Source organism: Hyperolius riggenbachi, chromosome 3 (assembly GCF_040937935.1).
Source record: "Hyperolius riggenbachi isolate aHypRig1 chromosome 3, aHypRig1.pri, whole genome shotgun sequence".
Lineage (NCBI taxonomy): Eukaryota > Metazoa > Chordata > Amphibia > Anura > Hyperoliidae > Hyperolius > Hyperolius riggenbachi.
This window is the reverse complement of record NC_090648.1, coordinates 89,217,356-89,231,215: the sequence shown is the minus strand read 5'-3', so window position 1 is coordinate 89,231,215 and position 13,860 is coordinate 89,217,356. Positions and strand designations below refer to the sequence as shown.

General features: G+C 45.4%; 1 protein-coding gene across 3 annotated transcripts in view; it reads right to left on the bottom strand.

The window, feature by feature from the left end:
- The window catches only part of LOC137562818 (volume-regulated anion channel subunit LRRC8E-like), a 67,389-nt gene extending 55,165 nt beyond the window's left edge, over nt 1–12,224 (bottom strand). The window contains exon 1 of one of the 3 annotated variants that reach the window (XM_068274537.1): nt 12,126–12,224. The gene's annotated coding sequence lies outside the window, so the exon portion shown is untranslated. Of the gene's footprint in view, nt 1–3,559; nt 3,646–12,125 lie in introns of those variants that run through there. The other 2 variants (XM_068274539.1, XM_068274538.1) reach the window with 2 other exon arrangements.
- Between the last annotated feature and the right edge of the window lie 1,636 nt (nt 12,225–13,860).

The window sequence follows — 13,860 nt, the reverse complement described above, 5'->3', positions numbered from 1 at the left end:
GATCACTCCAACCTGAACTTATTGCAAATACTTTCTGTTCTAAGAAAGCAAACTTTTTTTTCATGCATTTTAGTAAGGGGGCATTTTGGACCATTGTAGCCCCTTACACATTCCAATGAGTTCTGGTTTGCCATGAGCTTGCTAGTTAGTCTGTACCAAATTGGTGGGAAACTGATGAGTGTCCGGTCAGCAGAACAAGTCACAGCGCCTAAATGTCAATAAGCTGCTAGATGTTGCAATACCGTGAAGTTTACTCACAGCTAGGAACTGCCACAAACCCATGTGACATAGCCCTATGTAGGTAGGACCATGTCACATGGGAACTGCCCCCTACAGTATATAGGCTTTGCATGGCCAGTCAAGTCTACAGAAGGCAGACCTGGATATTAAACCCTGGAGAGGCAGGAACATCTTTACCATAGTTTTAAGTCAGGTGAAAGGCTTAAAAAGAAAAAGCAAGCTGAACCGAGGAAAAACAAAACATTAAACCTATTTAATCCAGGATTTGTCCTGAACAAAGAATGATGAAAGTACAGGTGTCACGTATGATGTAAGCTAAGATTTGGGAAACAAGAGACCTGTGTTTAGTTTGGATGCTCTTCAAGAGCCAAAGCATTCTGTTTAGATAGAGGGATGTGCTAAGCAGAGACTGGTACTTTCGACTGTCAGTCTACTATCTTCAGACCAGACATCGGTGCTGCCTCCAATAAGTCCTCTTAGGCCCCGTTCACACAGACTATTACAAAACGCTAGTGTTTTGCGCAGCGCTTCTCATGATAAACGTGAAAAAAGTCACTTTTTGCGATTTTATTTATTTATGCATGTAGCGCGTTTGCTGTGAATCCGCGGTGATCGCGGCAGTGAGTTCACGGCAATAGTTTTCATTGAATTAGCGCTTTTGCGAACGCAGGCGAAACGGTTGCTAATCACCCCAGTGTGAATGGGCACTTAAAGGGAACCCAAAGTGAGGGATACGGAGGCTGCCATATTACTTTCCTTTTAGACAATACTAGTTTCCTGGTGTCCTGCTGATCTTACTGGCTTCAGTAGCATGTGGATCACACCTGAAACAAGCATGCAGCTAAACTACAGTCAGAAACCTCAGATCTGCATGCTTGTTCAGAGTCTATGACTTAGAAGTATTAGAGGCAGAGGATCAGTAGGACAGCCAAGTAATAAGTATGGTCTATGTTTAAATCAACTATGCCAGACTAAATATTCCTCTCACTTCAGACATCCTTTAAAAGGACAACTGTAATGAGAGGGGGATGGAGGCTGCCATTGGTTTGCCATGGGACATGAAGTGAAGAGGACAGGGAGGACGCCGGAAGTGAGAGCACGGACTCAGGAACTCACGCCAGCAGACAGGCAATAGTATTGCTGCTGGCCTGGGGAGCCTGAATTGGGGGGGGCGAGGCAAGTGGCGGCAGCTCCAGAGGGATTTATCAGTTAGTCGATATGGTGGCTATTGACTAGTGTTTATTCTGTATCTGGCTATAGTGGAAGGTGGGCGGATACATGCATCATGCGTCAGTCTGAGTCCCATGAACCGCGATCGCTGGCAGGCTGGCAGCCTCTTGTAGCTGGCTCGCTAATCTGCACACTACTCTGGGCCAGCATGGATTATCTCAAAAGCACCAGAAGGTGAAACCTGTGCTTCCTGTGCAACTTGCTACCTGATTATTGAGGGAATTGCCAGTCCTTTGTGACTTGTTTGTGCATGGCTGCAACACCGAGTATGACAATTTCCGATATAGTAAACCACTTTTCCCGGTCCCTTGGAGGTTACTATAAAGTAATTCTACAGTAATATAAAGATCCCTGCTGCAATAAGCTATAGTTTGGTTAGAGTGGAGTAAGCTGCTGTCACATGAGACGCGGATGGACGGTTACACAGAACTGCTGGAGCGCAGCTATGCTATGGATCGCTGACGGCTGGCGGTCTGTCAGGCTGAGTCACAGCAGCTGTAAGTTGGAGAGAGTAAAGCAGCTTTGACAAGTGAGGTCGGCCATATTAGTGGCAGGCTTTCCAGGTATCCGGTTACATGCAGCGTGTGTACATACAGGTAGACACGTGAAGGCTGGGGGCTGTGATGCAGGTGTTACCAGTACCGGCATGTTGTGCTCTGTGAGGAATGATGTAAGATGCTATCAGGAAGACTAACAGGCAAGTCTCACGACCTGACATCTGTGCCGTCACTCTCACCTCAATCACTTCTCAGGGCACCTAATTACAGGGCTGTGGAGTCGAGAAGTCAGGGCTGGAACCCACTACATACCACTGCAGTGCTGTAAAAGCGCTGCAGCACTATCTGCAGCGAATGCTAGTGGGATTGCGCTCAGTTACCCGATGCTTAGAGGTGCTGTACAGTAAACTGTACAGCACTTCCGATTAGCGTGTTCTCTTAGCAGGTGTCTGACTTCTGGACATAGCGCCACCCCCTAAAGGAAGAGACCATAGGTGCTTCTATGTGTCCAATCAGAAGCATATGTGACTTCTTCCTTTAGGGGGCAGGGATACAGATGGAAGCAGGAAATCAAGACACTGGGTGAGTATAAAGGTTTATTTCAATCGTAATCGCTTGCCCCCCCCCCAAAGCACTGAAGAAAAAAAAAAAAAAAAAAACAAACACGCTTTGCAGCACTTATATGCATCGAGCACTCAAAATGCTACATGTCCTGCAATTGCGGTTACCCCTAATCGCAATCGTGGGTTATCCCCCACACACTCATTGGCAAAGCCTTTTTTGCAGAGCTGTGGAGTCAGAAGAATTTTTGGTAACTGGAGTGATTACATTAACTGAGGAGTCAAGTTGGATGATTTTTGTACCAAATCTACAGCCCTGGTAAGTATTAGACAGAGGAGTCGGAGCCATTTTGGGCACTTGGAGTTGGAGTCGGTGGTTTCATAAACTTAAACTGAGTCGTCGGATGATTTTTGTACCGACTCCACAGTGCCACTTTTGGGGGGAATCCCTTGCCACTGTCCGCAATCCCAAAATGCTGCAAAAAGATGGTTCCAGCCCTCAGAGCAGTTTTTCAGTACCTGGAGTCAGTAAAAAAAAAATGCACCAACTGCTGAATAAATTTAAACTGTAGTTAAAAGAAATTGTTTTCCATTTCTCAGATAATAGTCATCAGAAATAACTCCTATGTACAGTAACTGCAGTGCTTAGTCCACAAACCTGAATAAGAACAAACAAGTTGCTTGTGCTACTGCAATAAAGCAGTCACATGATTTGAAAGAATCCATTTCCGATCGATTCTATAGAATCGATCGATGGCTGAAATCGACCAGTGTAAGGGCCCCTTTAGGCTAGAGGCCAATCATCTTTATGTGGCCATACACTGCTAGAAGGCCACCAGATTCACCCATCAGATAAATTCCTGTCAGATTCAATCTGATGAATGCCACACACTAGGAACAGACTTCCAACAGATTTAAGAATTAAATTATTAAAGGACCACCATCACGAAAAATCATAACATTTTAAGTACATGTAAACACATACAAATAAGTAGTACATTTTTCCCAGAGTAAAAAAGAGCCATAAATTACTTTTCTCCTATGTTGCCGTCAGAAATGACAGAACCGACAGCTTTTAGACCAGCCCATCTCATGGGGGAAATCTCCACGTTTTCTTTATTTTCAAAAGCACTTAGTAAACAGCAGTTGCTCCATCTAACTGCCAAAAACTGTGCAGCGAGCAGGCAGGCTGGCCAGCATATTTGTCTAAATCCTTTCAAGGAGTGTCAATATAAAGAATAAAGGCTAAGCTGAGAATCCCCCATGAGGAAATGAGCTGATCCAAAACCTGTCGGTAATATTAGATTTCTACTACCTACTGTAAGTGACAGCAACATAGGAGCAAATTAATGTATGGCTCATTTTACTCAGGAAGAAACATACTTATTTGTATACATTTGCATGTATTTTAAATTTTACCCTTTTTTGCGATAGTGGTCCTTTAAACATCAAACCACAGCACTGCAGTTGGATCCAGTGCAATGCTGTCGATCTGCCACCACTCTCGACCATAGACCTAGCTTTTCTGTCTGGACCGATCTATTTGACTGATTGACACTATCGGGTCTTCTGCTGCATATATTTATAAAAGATTTCATCACAGGGATTGAATCAGCTGGATATTGCCAAGAGAATTTGAAGTATATGGCCTTTTCTACTTACGGCAGAGCTGATGAAGTGGTTTTGGCCACGCAAAATGTGGTGTAGCGCCTAAAACATTTTTTGTCATAAAGTCAGTGCAGTCCCATGGTCCCAACTTAGCACTTATCAAAGCCCTCTATAGCTCACCCCAAATAGTCATTAGGATCCATTGGGGCAAACTCCTCTCCAGTTACTATGCATAAAGAAAGGCTTGCCCCCCTTGGTTTTCTCCCTCATGCTGGAACCCTTCACATGGTCTATCAAAATGAACCCCAATATCAAGGAATATGAGAAAGGCTCCCAAACTGAAATATGCTGATGCCCTCATGTTTAATATCCAGCCCCTTCCCTCCATGCCCAACCTGCTAAACACACTTGCCTCCTTTGCTGGCATCCATGTTAACAACCAAATCAAAAGCAATGCCAATTAAACTTTCCTTCACAGGTATATAAAGTCCACCAAGCCAACTTAGTGGTCTCTGGTCTACATCCCATAGGTTATTGGACAGGTTTTGGACCAGTCCCATCCTTTCGTGAGGGATTGTCTGAATTTCCAAAAAACCCAAAAACCCTTATAAGAGCACTTCCTTTCATTGAAAAGGGCTATACAAAGATGTCAGCTGGCCTCCCAACTCAATTGCACACAATTTTGGCAGTTGGACTGCGTAACTGCCGTCCAGTAAGGCTGGGTTCACACAAAATGTGTACAGCTCTGCTCCAGTCCATTTGCATCAGTTTTAACTGACAGGAACAGAACTGTACACATTGTATGTGTGAACCCAGCCAAAGAAAACTAATACAAACTTGGCAAGTTAGAGGAACGATCAGCAAAGCGCTGCTACTAATGTATCCCTATGGATACATTCACGCAAACGCGCTGCACGCAGTGTCTATGGGGCAATTGCGTTGCGATTCTCTATTGATTTACAAGTGCAAATCGCAAGATTTTGCCGCCGAACCAAGATCGTGGAACAAATGCGATCGCGGACCGTGTGTGTGTGTGTGTGTGTGTGTGTGTGTGTGTGTGTGTGTGTGTGTGTGTGTGTGTGTGTGTGTGTGTGTGTGTGTGTGTGTGTGTGTGTGTGTGTGTGTGTGTGTGTGTTTTCCAAGGGAGTGGGCTCACTCACAATTTTTGTATAGACGCACCACGCGCTTATATAACAGATGTTGGCGCTGAGAGTATTCAGCAATCCACCAGCATTACAGATCAAATTATATACACTATATTCAGTTCACAACACCATGCAAATGTCCAGATCTCCTAATATACACCACATGTATCTGTATACAGTCCACATATAATCCTGCAGCTTGATCCAAAGTACTTTCACTACTAGATTTCACTCTCCATAGGTGTTCATACAAAGGCCATAGTTGCTTCCTAGCTGATGTGATGCCACATCAGGATAAACAGTATTAAGCCGCATCTACACGAGTAGATGAGGCCGCGATGCTCATTATCAATCGAGCCGCTGATGCGGCTCGATTGATAAGATCCGACAGGACGGATCTCCGCACCACCGATTCCCTGCTCGCACCCCGCGAGGGGACAATGGCAGGGAATCGAGCGGAAGATAAGCGGCGCCGGCGGGGACGAGCGGGCACGAGCGGGGAATCGAATGCGGGCACGCGGAAGAGGCGATCCGGCGGCTAATCGAGCCGCCGGATCGCAGCCCTATCTACTCGTGTAGATGAGGCTTAAAGGGAAGGTTCAGGGAGGGGATTCAAAAAATAAAAATAAATTTCCACTTACCTGGGGCTTCCTCCAGCCCGTGGCAGGCAGGAGGTGCCCTCGCCACCGCTCCGCAGGCTCCCGGTGGTCTCCGGTGCCCGACCCGAAGTGGAAATTTATTTTATTTTTTGAATCCCCTCCCTGAACCTTCCCTTTAAGATAGTAAAGCTGTCACCACACCCCAGTGAGATGCACTCGCCATGTGTTAAGACTCACTGGCAGGTCAGAAGGCACTTTGGGACCGTTATCAGGTCGTACCCCACCACTCTGGCAGTGTCCGGATTGCTGAATACTGTGAGCGCCAACCTCTGTTATATCAGCGTTCACTCACAATTTTGCCAAAAAACACAGCCATAAATAAAGAACGGTACAAAAATACCCTCCAACAGCAACTTCTTCCAACAATCCAACAGTTTGGTGAAGAACAATGGATTTTCCAGCACGATGGAGCACTGTGTCATAAGGCAAAAGTGATAACTAAGTGGCTCGGGGACCAAAACGTTGAAATTTTGGGTCCATGGCCTGGAAACTCCCCAGATCTTAATCCCATTGAGAACTTGTTGTCATTCCTCAAGAGGCGGGTGGACAAACAAAAAACGACTAATTCTGAGAAACTCAAAGAAGTGATTATGAAATAATGGGTTGCTAACAGTCAGGATTTGGCCCAGAAGTTGATTGAGACTCAGAGCATGCCCAGTCGAATTGCAGAGATCCTGAAAAAGAAGGGCCAACACTGCAAATACTGACTCTTTGCATAAATCTCATGTAATTGTCAATAAAAGTTTTTGAAACGTATGAAGTGCTTATAATTATATTTCAGTACATCACAAACAATTGAAACAGATCTAAAAGCAGTTTAGCAGCAAACTTTGTGAAAACTAATATTTTTGAAAATCTCAAAAAACTTTTGGCCAGGACTGTAGAAATGTCAAGAAATTGCAATTCACAAAGATTAAAGCATTTGGTAAATCAAATAAGAGTGTTTGGTATTTCCAGCTCAGACCAACCGGTAACTCAATCTCCAAGTCGTAAAAGTGGACAGATGTAGCAGACAGCCAATAGGGAGAGCCACACAGCCCTGCTTCTCACCCAATTTGATCTGATATTCCGGTTGGTAGAACTTCAGAACAGCAGAGCAGAAGACGGAGACATTTAAAAAACGTTTAGTGAAGTTTTTCCTTTTTTAAACGACAGATACAACAAGTACAATACATTGTACAATTACAGTCATAACACCCTGACTTTTCTGTATTTAATGGAAATCTTAGTTAATTACGGGGGGGGGGGGGGGGGCACAGCAGTGGTTGGGATCATATGCTGTTGGGGCTGTCTGTGGGTCTGGGCAGCTACCATAGGAGGTGAGATCGGTTCCTACTGGTAGTGGAACACAGTCGTGGTGTTAAAGGGGAACTGAAGTAAGAGGTATACGGAGGCTGCCATATTTGTTTCCTTTTAATCAATACCAGTTGACTGGCAGCCCTGCTGGTCTATTTCTCTGCAGTAGTATCTGAATAACACCAGAAATAAGCATGCAGCTAGTCTTGTCAGATCTGACTTTAAAGTCTGAAACACCTGATCTGCTGAATGCTTGTTCAGGGGCTATGGCTAATAGTATTAGAGGCAGAGGATCAGCAGGGCTGCCAGGCGACTGGTATTGCTTAAAAGGAAATCAACATGGCAGCCTCCATATACCTCTCTCCAGTTCCCCTTTAACTGCAGATAGTCCACACTGGGAATCTGTATATGGTGTGGTGCTTCTGGATATTGTAATGATGTTGGTCTATGCGATGAAGTTTCTTTGCTTTTTATGAGGTGGACTGAGCTGGAAGATACATCTGCAATTTTCCATCCACTGTGACAGTGTGGACATTGTATTTATTTACACGTAGTGGACTGTAAGGCAGCACATGGTTTCTCAAACTATTTTATATTTAAATTGTATTCCCTCTGCCCCCCAAATGCTGCAAAATACTTGGCATTGAGCGCTAACATGCTCAAAATGCCATATGTCCGCAATCGCACTAGTGGGTTCCCCACATACTTTTGTTGGCAAAGCATTTGAGAATCGCCAGCAATTGTTGCCGATCCCAAAACCCTGGCAAAAGTGCCCTACTGCTTTCCAGCCCTGTTTTATGCCAACTACATGCAGCACTTTTGAGATCAATACACAGTCGCAAACACTGCAGTGTGAATGATCCCGTAGGGAGACATTGCACTAACGATTGCTGGGGAATTTTTGCACTGCACAGTCCTAATACTTTCAGTAATAAGCCCTGAACAAGCATGCAGATAAGGTAATAGGATAACAGAGGTGCCAATAGGATAAAAAAAACACTAAAAGAACTTAAAAACCCATCTTGGGTTTTTAAGTTAAAACAAAACAATCAGTCAAAACAATTTTATTGGATACTCCAAATAAAGTGCAACGCGTTTCACAGGATACAAACCCGCTTCATCAGGCAATAACAGATAGGAGTAAACAGCATCTGCCAGTATCATCAACACTGAGCGCCTCACAGATGATACTGGCAGATGCTGTTTACTCCTATCTGTTATTGCCTGATGAAGCGGGTTTGTATCCCGTGAAACGCGTTGCACTTTATTTGGAGTATCCAATAAAATTGTTTTGACTGAAAATCCACAGTCGTGTGTTCTGCTTGGAGGAGGTAAGTCCACCACTGCCTCCTCTATTACCAAGATGGGTTTTTAAGTTCTTTTAGTGTTTTTTATCCTATTGGCGCCTCTGTTATCCTATTATCTACATCAAGTCCACCCTTGGTGGAGGGTTGTACCCTTCCTCCAACTACAGAGAGCGACTTTTTAATCCTGAGTGGGGTCAGGACAATCTCCCCACCTGCTTTGACAGTGGTTGCCTACTTGGTAACCCTGGTTTGTGAGTATTAAATTAATATTATTACTCTATCAATTATACCTTACCAGTACATACTACACTATATTGGGCTCTTGGTGTTCTCTCTTTTTCTCATCCTAAGCATGCAGATAAGGTGCTCTGCCCCAAGTCTGGCCTGATTAGCTGCATGCTTGTTCCAGGTGTGTGATTCAAACACTACAGCATCCACAGATTTCAGCAGGACAGCCAGGCAACTGGTATTGTGTAAAAGGAAATAACTATGTCAGCCTCCATATCCCTCTCACTGCCAGAAAACGGGTTGCAGCGTCACAGGACAATCAGGAGCCATTTCCCACTACATATGCTGCAGCTCAAATTGCTCTGAACCAGAGGTGGATTCTGGTGAGACCTTGCTTTGGAATGACCCCTTCTGACTACATTACTGCAGTTCTAAACCTCAGGGAGTGAATGCTGACTTGGTGTTACATCAGATTATGCCACACAAATCCCGTGCCTGCTATAAGGAAGCAAGTATCCAGGACAGGAGATTCAGCTGCAGAGAGGCTCAGCAGAGCCAGCCCTGTATGTCCTGCTGGGAGTCTCAGCCTATGGAGAGCTTTGTGAGTGTTCTCCCATGTATCCATTACTATAAACACTGATTAAATATTCACAACATAACTATTACTGCAGCGCAGAAGCACACGGCAAGATCACTTCTCCCTCCCCAGTACTAACAACTTCCAGGGACATATGGCTAATGAAGCAGAGTACTAGCAGGCTAACCATTCACTCAGGACTGGGACATGCCAGAGTCCCATCACTGCTCAGTTACATTTTGACATTCTTCTCAGAAGCGGTTATCTGTGTGAGAAGGCTCTGGTGGAAGCAGCCAGTTGCCAAGTCATGTGACACACACCAATAACGCTACTTGTGGAACACTGAAGGATGGAGAACAAGCCAGAGGGTAATTCCATCAGAGCCTAACTACACAGCTGCTTATATTGCTGATGAGAGCCCATGGGCCATATGCAACTTTTTCTCCTGACTCTCTGAGGTGAGATTTTTACAACTTGCTAATAAAATGCATTTTTTTGCACTTTTTGACCTACCTTTTAGTACTTTTTCCAATTACAAACTGCTGAAAAGTTATTTTAAAGAGAAGAAGATGAAAAAATTATCTACAGTACTAGGAGAAAAAAAAAAGCAAATTGCATTTTGGGCCCATGGCCCTTGTCTAATTCATGTTTTCACCTAGGAGATACTGGTCATTTTTCATCTTCTATTTAAAATAAATTTTCAGTGCTCTTCAATAGAAAAAGTACAAAAAAATAATATAAGAAGTTTTATACATACCTGGGGCTTCCCCAAGCCCCCTTTACGCTGATCCACCCCATGCCAGCCTCCACAATCTGGCCGCACTTCCCCATCAGACTCCCGTGTAGTACTGCACAGGCGCAGAACTCTCCCAGCGATGGGAGCGCAGAGGGGCATAGTAAGCCCCAACTCCTAAAATTACAAGGCAGCAGAGGAGAATATTGAGGGATGGATCAGCATGTAGGGGGGGCTAAAGGAAGCCCCAGGTGTGTGCAAAACATCTTTTATCCTTCATCCCAGATGCACTTTAACCTTCCTGGCGGTAAGCCCGAACTGAGTTCGGGCTATGCCGCCGGAAGGCACCGCTCAGGCCCCGCTGGGCCGATTTGCATAATTTTTTTTTTGCTGCACGCAGCTAGCACTTTGCTAGCTGCGTGCAGTGCCCGATCGCCGCCGCTACCCGCCGATCCGCCGCAATTCCTCTCGCCGCGGCCGCCCCCCCCCCCCCCCAGACCCCGTGCGCTACCTGGCCAATCAGTGCCAGGCAGCGCTATGGGGCAGATCGGAGTCCCCTCTGACGTCACGACGTCGATGACGTCGGTGACGTCATCCCGCCCGTCGCCGTGGCGACGGGGGAAGCCCTCCAGGAGATCCCGTTCTTTGAACGGGATCTCCGATCGCCGGCGGCGATCGGAGGGGCTGGCGGGATGCCGCTGAGCAGCGGCTATCATGTAGCGAGACTTTGTCTCGCTACATGAAAAAAAAAAAAAAAAAATGTAAAAAAAAAAGATTTGCTGCCCCCTGGCGATTTTTTTGCAAACCGCCAGGAGGGTTAAAGGGAAGGTTCAAGCAAAATAAAAAAATGAGTTTCACTTACCGGGGGCTTCTACCAGCCCCATGCAGCCATCCTGTGCCCTCGTAGTCACTCACTGCTGCTCCAGTCCCCTGCTGGCAGCTTGCCGACCTCGGAGGTCGGCGGGATGCATTGCGTACATTTTTACGCATTCCCGATAGTGCAGGAACATTAACGCATACATTTTTACGCGTTACTGGTTCAATGCGTAAATTTTTACGCATTGAACCAGTAATGCGTAAAAATGTATGTGATAATGTTCCTGCATTAGCGGGAATGCGTAAAAATGTACGCAATGCGTCCCGCCGACCTCCGATGTCGGCAAGCTGCCAGCAGGGGACTGGAGCAGCAGTGAGTGACTACAAGGGCACAGGATGGCTGCATGGGGCTGGTAGAAGCCCCAGGTAAGCGAAACTCATTTTTTTATTTTGCTTGAACCTTCCCTTTAAGGACATTTTGATAATTTGAGAAAATATCACCTAAAGAGAAAACTTATGGAGATAAAGTGAATTAAATAAGGGCCTATACATGTAGCCCAACAGGGACTAGGAGTTTAGTAGAAAGTAACGATATAAGAATTTCCTTGTCCAGCATTGCCCTAAACCCCCCCCCCCCCCTAAAAAAAAAAACCATTCACAAATAAGTTATTTATGTATATGAATTAGGCCATTATATTAAAGTCTTAAATGCTAATAAAACATACTATATAATTATGTAAGGTACTTTAGAATACGTCAGCACTACATGATCATCATATAATTATATAGCACTGAAATCTTCCACAACTACACATACATCCGCTCCAGCATAAACGACTGGAAACATTCATACAGAATGATGGAGTCTTCCTATCAATATCCCCGCTGGTACCCGAGATGAGGGTCCCCCATGAGGATACTACCTTTCTTAAAGGGACAGGCGCTACACCAGCATTGTCAATCACTGCTATACAGTAGAGTCACGCTGGCACTTTAAACATCTCATCAGGCTACGTATTGAACTTTAAAAACACAGCGTGACTAACACACTTTACTGCAGTAAAAGTTATAAAGCCGCGTTCCATTGTGCTGGAATGCCGGGACACAGGCAGCCTATATGATGATGAATGTACAGAGGAGGGGAGGAGAGCGGCACAAGTGAGGATCACATGTTCCGGTGACCCCCAGCGCAGGTAGCGGCCCCGGGACCCTCCAGGGGGCGGACTCACCTGTGATCTCAGGCCGGCAGGTACAGCTGTGGACTCTCCCGCAGATCAAGTGTCACACCTCGGCTGGACCATGCTGGGAGCTCCGGGATCCCGCTGAGATGTGAGCGGAGAAGGAGGAGGGACGCTCCGGAGCAGTGGGAGGGAGGAGAGGTGCGGGGAGGAGCTGCGCTAAAACTCCAGACCTACAAACTCCTGTGTGCGCTGATTACACAGGCGGGGTGGCAGCTGCACGCTACATCTGCTATGAATGGCTCTACTCTCCAGCTTCCAGCCTATTTTCCTTCTGCACTCTGCACTGACTCTGCTGGTGGACTGAGCCACAAGCGTATGATTCTCGTCCCCCTAGAGGACTAGCTGATTACTTTCTGCAGGGTGCAGTACCTCTTGGCCCCTTTCAAGACTACAAACAAAATGCCAAATAATCACATTATTAAACATGCAGGTTATAAATATATAATAATATAAAAAATTGCATGCGTTTTTTAATCGCAAGGTATTTTGAAAAATCATGAAAATGTGAAGACCTGTACACACTGGTGCGATGCAATTTTTCTATTTTCATGAAGGCTTTGCGTTTAAAAATAGAATGTGATTTTAAAAATGCAGCAAAAGCGCACCAGTGTTGCCAACCGCCAGTACATTTACTGAAGTCAGTAAAAAGTCAACAAATCTGGGCTGTCAGTAAAGTCCATAAAAAAATGTGTGGTGTCAGTAAAAAAAACAACTCTGTCTTTCTTAGATCACAGCACTTACCACTTATCAGTTCACGTATCACTCTGGAATGTACACTGCTGTAGCTAAATGTGGCCATACATCTGTAGACTTGGCGGCAGATCAACCATCAGATAAGACAATTATTATTGATATGACAAAAATCCCTGCCATCAAGAGCATGCCTAGTTGACAATCAAACCAATTTTGGGCCGAAATTGGTTGAATGTATCGATCGAATGTAACAATCGGACATGCTGGAAAATCTCAGGTTGGCATGCTCGATAAGATGTGCAGCAGTAAGGGCTGCGATAATCGAGAACAAATGTGAAGGAAACCCCAAGGTCGCATCCTCCAAATGTAAATGTATCAAAGTCCCCCCCCCCCCCCCAGATGCCGTGCATTAATACTTCACCTGTCCGGTGTCCGTCACTGCACTCTTCTTCCTCATTCACGCCCCACATCGTTGCCGGTGTATTGCACGTAAGGGCGCATGTGTGATATCTTTCATTTAATTTCAATAATATTAGATGTCAGTAAAAAAAAGTGTTCTGTCAGTAAATTTTTTGTGCTTTGTCAGTAAAAACATATTTCCGAGGTTTGCAACACTGGCCCGTTCTCACCTGAGCGGGAATCGCGCGATTCCCACTAGCGGTTTAGCAAAAGCCGATACACAATGTAGCGAGTGGCAGTGTTCTCACTGCCGCGGTTGCGGTTAGCGATAACTACAACTGTGCTGCATGCAGTAGTCTGGCGGCGACGAGCGTTCTCCGATTAGCGATCGTGATTAGCGTGCTAAGCACGCTAATCGCGATCGCTCCAAAACTGCCGCAGGGTCCAGTGATTTTTCCGTGCTAATCGTGGGAAAATCACTCCCGCAAAACGCCGACGGTAATCGCCGGCGTTCTATGTGTGAACGGGCCCTAAGGTTAGAGGCAACTTTTTTGCAACTTTGATTTCGCGCTCCTGGGTATGTTCTCGCGATTACGTGATCGTTTTGATGCCATGTGGCGATCATGACCAC